We start from the raw sequence: 6000 nt of genomic DNA on the forward strand, positions 1-6000 counted from the left end.
GCACTAGAATATCATCTTTTTAAACACAGCACTTACAGCTATGAGCTACAATCATATATACTAGAGGTCCTTGTCTTCCTGATGACACACAATTTCTTCCAGTTCGATGGGTTGTTTTACCTACAACTTAAGTGAGTATCAATGGGAGCTAAATTCTCCCCTTCTCTGGCAAATCTTGTGATGGCGTTGTGGGAGGAACTTTTCATTTTTTCTAGTGATAATCCTTTTGGCAGATCTATTAACTGGTATGCAAGGTATATAGACGACCTGCTATTTATATGGGAAGGCAATATGTCAGATATCCCAAATTTCATCAATTATCTTAATGACAACCAACTCAACTTGAAATTTACCTATTCTTCACAAAAAGATACTATCCAGTTTCTGGACCTAGAACTCACAGGTCATGCAGGGGAAATAATCAACACTAAAACATACCGTAAGCCGATTTCAGGGAACACTATCTTGCATGCAACAAGCGGTCACCCTAGACAAACCATCTCATCAATCCCAGTGCGAGAAATGTACAGAGCAAAAATAAATTGTAGTAACGACCCCAATTACCGGGTGGAACAACAGCAAATTTGTAGGAGACTACGCAAAAGAGGGTATGCAGAATGGACCCTCAAAAGAGCAACCTCCATTGTAGAAAAAAAGCCCCGAGATCTACTTCTAGAGCCAAAACCTAATAATAAAAATACTGGTCTAAACGTACCTACTTTGGTGTTACAACACAGTAGTCAGTTTAATGAAATCAAGAAAATCGTCCATAAAAATTTAGCCATTCTAATGGAAGACGAGGCCCTGTCAGATATTTTGAAAGATGGTTGCCGTGTTGTATACAGAAAAGCTCCTTCCTTAGGTGACCTGTTGTCTCTTTCTATATTTTCCTCAAACACTCCCAAACTGACATGGCTTCAATATACGGGTTTCTTTAAATGCGGCTCGCATCCATGCAAAATCTGTTCATATGCTAAGCCTACTAAGAACTTCAGAGATTCAGATAACAATACAAATTTGTAAATTTAAACTTACATTAATTGCAACAGTGAGGCAGTAATATACATTGTGGAGTGCATCAAATGCAATCTAATGTATGTAGGTTGCACCAGCCGAAAATTTAAAGCTAGGATACTAGAACATTTGGGCTATATAAGAAATCCTAACCTCACTAACATCACTAATGTTGCAAAACTTTTCATAACCTTCCATAATAGATCAATTATAAGTCTGAGATGTTATGCCATAGAAAAAGTCAAAACTCCAACCAGAGGGGGGAACATCAAACATAAAATCTTATCACGAGAAGCATACTGGATATTTACACAAAAAACCAGGTTTCCTAAAGGTCTGAACATAAAAAAAGAATTAATGTTCCATTATTAGTAAAAGAATCTATGAAATTATCGGCAGAATTTAATATGGTCTAATAATTAATAATACCTGTCAATGTTCACGGCTTTTACAGATGACACCTAACTGTCCATACCAACGGGTCCCTCCCCCATCACATTCCTTGTTAATCAAATGGCGGTTTAGTATACAAAGATTTTTTTCAACACCAATTATCCTTAACCCCTTCAGGACTGAACCTGTTTTGGCCTTCAGGACAAAGCCGATTTTTTAAATCTGACATGTGACCCTTTATGTGGTAATAAATCCGGAATGCTTTTGCCTATCCAAGTGATTCTGAGATTGTTTTCTCGTGACATATTGTACTTTATGTTAGGGAAAAAATGTGGTCGATAAATTTAATATTTATTTGTAAATTTAAATGTATCTGCTTGTAAAACAGATAGTAATACCACGCAAAATAGTCACTAGTTAACATTTCTTATATGTCTACTTTAGTTTGGCATCATTTTTTGAACATTCTTTTATTTTTCTAGGACATTACAAGACTTAGAACTTTAGCAGCGATTTCTCATATTTTCAAGAAAATTTCAAAAAGGCGATTTTTACAAGGACCAGTTCAGTTCTGAAGTGGCTTTGAGGGCCTTATATATTAGAAAGTCCCCATAAATCACCCCATTTTGAAAACTGCACCCCTCAAAGTATTCAAAACAGCATTCAGAAAGTGTTTTAACCCTTTAGGCGTTTCACAGGAATTAAAGCAAAGTAGAGGTGAAAGTTACAAATTTCATTTTTTTTTTACAAAATTCATTTTTTTTTTTTTTAAATCAGATAATTTTTTTTTTGAAGTTTCAAAATTATATAGTACAAAACATACTAAACAAACCCTATCCCAAACCCTCCCCCCAGGCACCATCACAAAATTCCAAATTAGATAGTATATGAAATAGAAATTGTACCAAATATCGAATACATTATTCACAAAATACAAGGTACATGGGACAGATCATTTTCCAAATGTCAAGTAGCTTAATCATGTACAAGCATGTATAATACAAAACAGATATAATATATGGCAGATATTTAATCCTCTCTATTTCCCCCCTTCTCCTTATCCCACATCTATATACATAACCCCAATACCGTGTAAAGGCTGGCAGTCATACAGAGTCCCTGAATAAATTTTATAATACAGATTCCATTACCCCTACCCATGGTCCCCATATGGATTCAAATTTTTTAAGCATTTTGCGCTTTACATAGAAAACCTTTTCCAATACAATCATTTTATTCACTTTTGCAATGAATTCGCTCATAGTCGGCAGGGCGCCTTGTATCCAATGTAGGGCAATTAGTTTTCTAGCTATATATAGCAACCTTACAATAGCCAACCGCTCCAAAGTAGAGGGTGGGGTGTCCATAATACATCCCAAAACGCATTCCATAGGAGTCCCTTGCAACACAGGTCCATAGGCCTCCTGAATCACGTTCAGTACATCCATCCAGTACGTGGTTAACTGTGGACAGGACCACAACATATGCATATGGTCAGCCCCCTCTTCCGCGTATCTGGGGCATTTCGAGTCACTCCTTACCCCAATATGAAAAATAAATTTAGGAGTCCTGTATACTCTATGGATAATATATAATTGAGAAAGGCGCCCAGCCTCACTAAGAGAAGTATTCAGAACTGCTTTCATAATATCTATCCATTGTTCTTCAGAGATGGGACCCATATCTCTTTCCCATTTTTTAGAAGCCATCAGGCTTTACTGATCAACAACTGATAAATATGTGAAATAACCCCCGATGTAACACTCCCGGTATGTAAAACAGACAACACCCCATCTGCGTGTATTGCCAAATCCACCGCCTTCTTCTGGGCATCAAAAGCATGTCTTATCTGTAAGTATTGATAGAGGGAATTCGAGGTAATTCAAACTCCTCTTGGATCTGTTGATAAGTTTTAAATACATCCTCCTGGAGCAACTGTGAGACATAAAGGATGCCTCTTGCTTTCCAACCCTCAAATCCTTCAAGAGAGAAGAATTCCGGAAGTGCCTTATTCCCCCATAAAGGTGTAAAAATTGTGCAAACCCCCATATCTCTAATAGCTCGGACTTTATCCCATACTTTACGCATTAGTGTATATGTGGGCGTATTCCTGCCCGCCAACATAGAGTGACCTGCCTCCAATACTGAGAATAAAACAGATGGTCCAAACTGTGCCTGTAGAATCGATCCATTGGATCCCTTTGATATAATTTCCCCCCACCCCTTAAAGTGCTGACATTGGGAGGCAAGAAAATATATCCAAGGGTTGGGTAGGGCCAGACCGCCGTCATCCTTTGCGCGCTGTAGAATTTCTAATCTAATTCTTGAGCGACCCTTCCGCCATATTAGGTCCCTAAAAAGTGCATTAATGTAATAAAAATTGCGTAATGAGATCCATACAGGGGAGTTATGTAAAATATACAATAATTGTGGCATTAGGATCATCTTAATAAGATTGACCCTACCCACAACTGTCAGATATAATTTACACCAAGCCATTATTTTCATTTTAAATTTGACCAGAAGGGGTTGCAAATTGAGAGCAACATATTCAGAAGGGGAGGTCGAGATCTTGATCCCTAAATATTTAAGATGTTTAACGCATCCTACAGGTACCCCATGCACCCCTGGTATAGAACACATTGAATCCACAGGGAGCAGATGGGATTTATCCCAATTTATTTTAAACCCAGACAATGCCCCAAATTTCTCAATTAGGGATATTGTTTCTGCCAGAGAGCCACCCATATCCCCCAAGTATAGAAGCATATCATCTGCATAAAGCGCTACCTTTTCTTGCACCGAGCCATACAAGAAGCCCTTAATATTATCAGACAGACGTATGCGCGCTGCCAAGGGCTCTACTGCCACGGCAAACAGGAGGGGCGATAATGGCCATCCCTGTCTAGTCCCTCTTTCAAGAGCAAACCGGGGAGACAATCCTCCATTTGCCTGTATTCTGGCTGTAGGGCAAGAATACAGGACCTTAATCCATGCTATAAAAGATGGTCCAAAACCCATAGCCTCCAAGGTGCACCAAAGATATTGCCATTCCACACTGTCAAACACTTTGGCAGTGTCCAGTGAAAAAATTGCTCTTTCGCCTACATTGTCTGCCCTCAGCTGAAGATTTAAAAATAAACGTCTCAAATTCATGGCTGTCGACCTAGCAGGCATAAAACCGGTCTGATCCGGGTGTATAATGGTAGAAATAACGCCATTCAACCGCAGAGCTAATGCTTTTGCCAGGATCTTAACGTCAGATGTTAATAATGAAATCGGTCGATAAGAATCAGCTAATTGAGGATCTTTCCCGGGTTTTGGCAAGACCACAATAATGGCGTCTTGCATAGAAGCCGGCAAAGAACCACAATCCAATGAATAATTAAATACTTCTAATAATTTGGGCAAGAGCACCTCAGAGTATTTTTTATATATTTCAACTGGTAGCCCGTCCGCCCCAGGTGCCATATCATTAGCCATCTGTTTGACCGCGTCTTCCAATTCCTCCAACGTGAGTGGAGAATCCAGAAGTGCCTTGGCGCTTCCTGACAGCTTAGGGAGCTCTGCTTTACAAAATTAATTTGTAATAAAAAAAATTCTATACCACAGAAGGTTTTACCCGAGAAATGTAACTTATTATTTATTGCCCAGATTCTGCAGTTTTTAGAAATATCCCACATGTGGCCCTAGTGCACTAATTTACTGAAATACAGGCCTCCGAAGCAAAGGAGTACCTAGTGGATTTTGGGGCCTCCTTTTTTTTAACATATATTTTAGGTACCATGTCAGGTTTGAAGAGGTCTTGTGGGGCCAAAACAATAAAAACCCCCAAAAGTGACCTCATTTTGGAAATTACACCCCTCAGGGAATTTATCTAGGGGTATAGTTAGCATTTTGAACCCACAGGTTTTTTTGCTAAATTTATTTGAATTAGTATGTGAAGATGAAAATCTACTTTTTTTCTGAAAAAACTTAGACATTTTTAATTTTTTCAAGGAATAAAAGAGAAAAAACACCCCAACATATGTAAATCAATTTCTCCCGATTATAGCAATACCTCATATGTGGTAATAAACTGCTGTTTGGACCCACAGCAGGACTCAGAAGGGAAAGGAGCACCATTTGGATTTTGAAATTCTGATTTTGCTGGAATAGTTTTCAGTGCCGTGTCGCGTTTGAAATGCACTGGAGGGAACAAAATAGTGGAAACCCCCGGAAAGTGACCCCATTTTGGAAACTACACTCATCAAGGAATTTTTCTAAGGGTAAAATTATCATTTTGACCCCACAGTTGTTTTGCTGAATTCATTGGAATTATTCTGTAAAGGTAAAAATCTACTTTTTTTCTGAAAAAAGGTAGCCATTTTTAATTTTTACAAGGAATAAAGGAGAAAAAGCACCCCAACATTTGTAAAACAATTTCTCCCGATTACGGAAATATGCCATATGTGGTAATAAACTGCTGTTTGGACCCACAGAAGGGCTTAGAAGGGAAGGAGCGCTATTTGTCTTTTGGAGCTCAAATTTAGCTGAAATGGTTTTTGGGTGCCATGTCGCATTTGCAAAGCCGCTGAGAGGCCAAAACAGTGG

The sequence above is a fragment of the Rhinoderma darwinii genome, unplaced genomic scaffold (assembly GCF_050947455.1).
Source record: "Rhinoderma darwinii isolate aRhiDar2 unplaced genomic scaffold, aRhiDar2.hap1 Scaffold_126, whole genome shotgun sequence".
Lineage (NCBI taxonomy): Eukaryota > Metazoa > Chordata > Amphibia > Anura > Rhinodermatidae > Rhinoderma > Rhinoderma darwinii.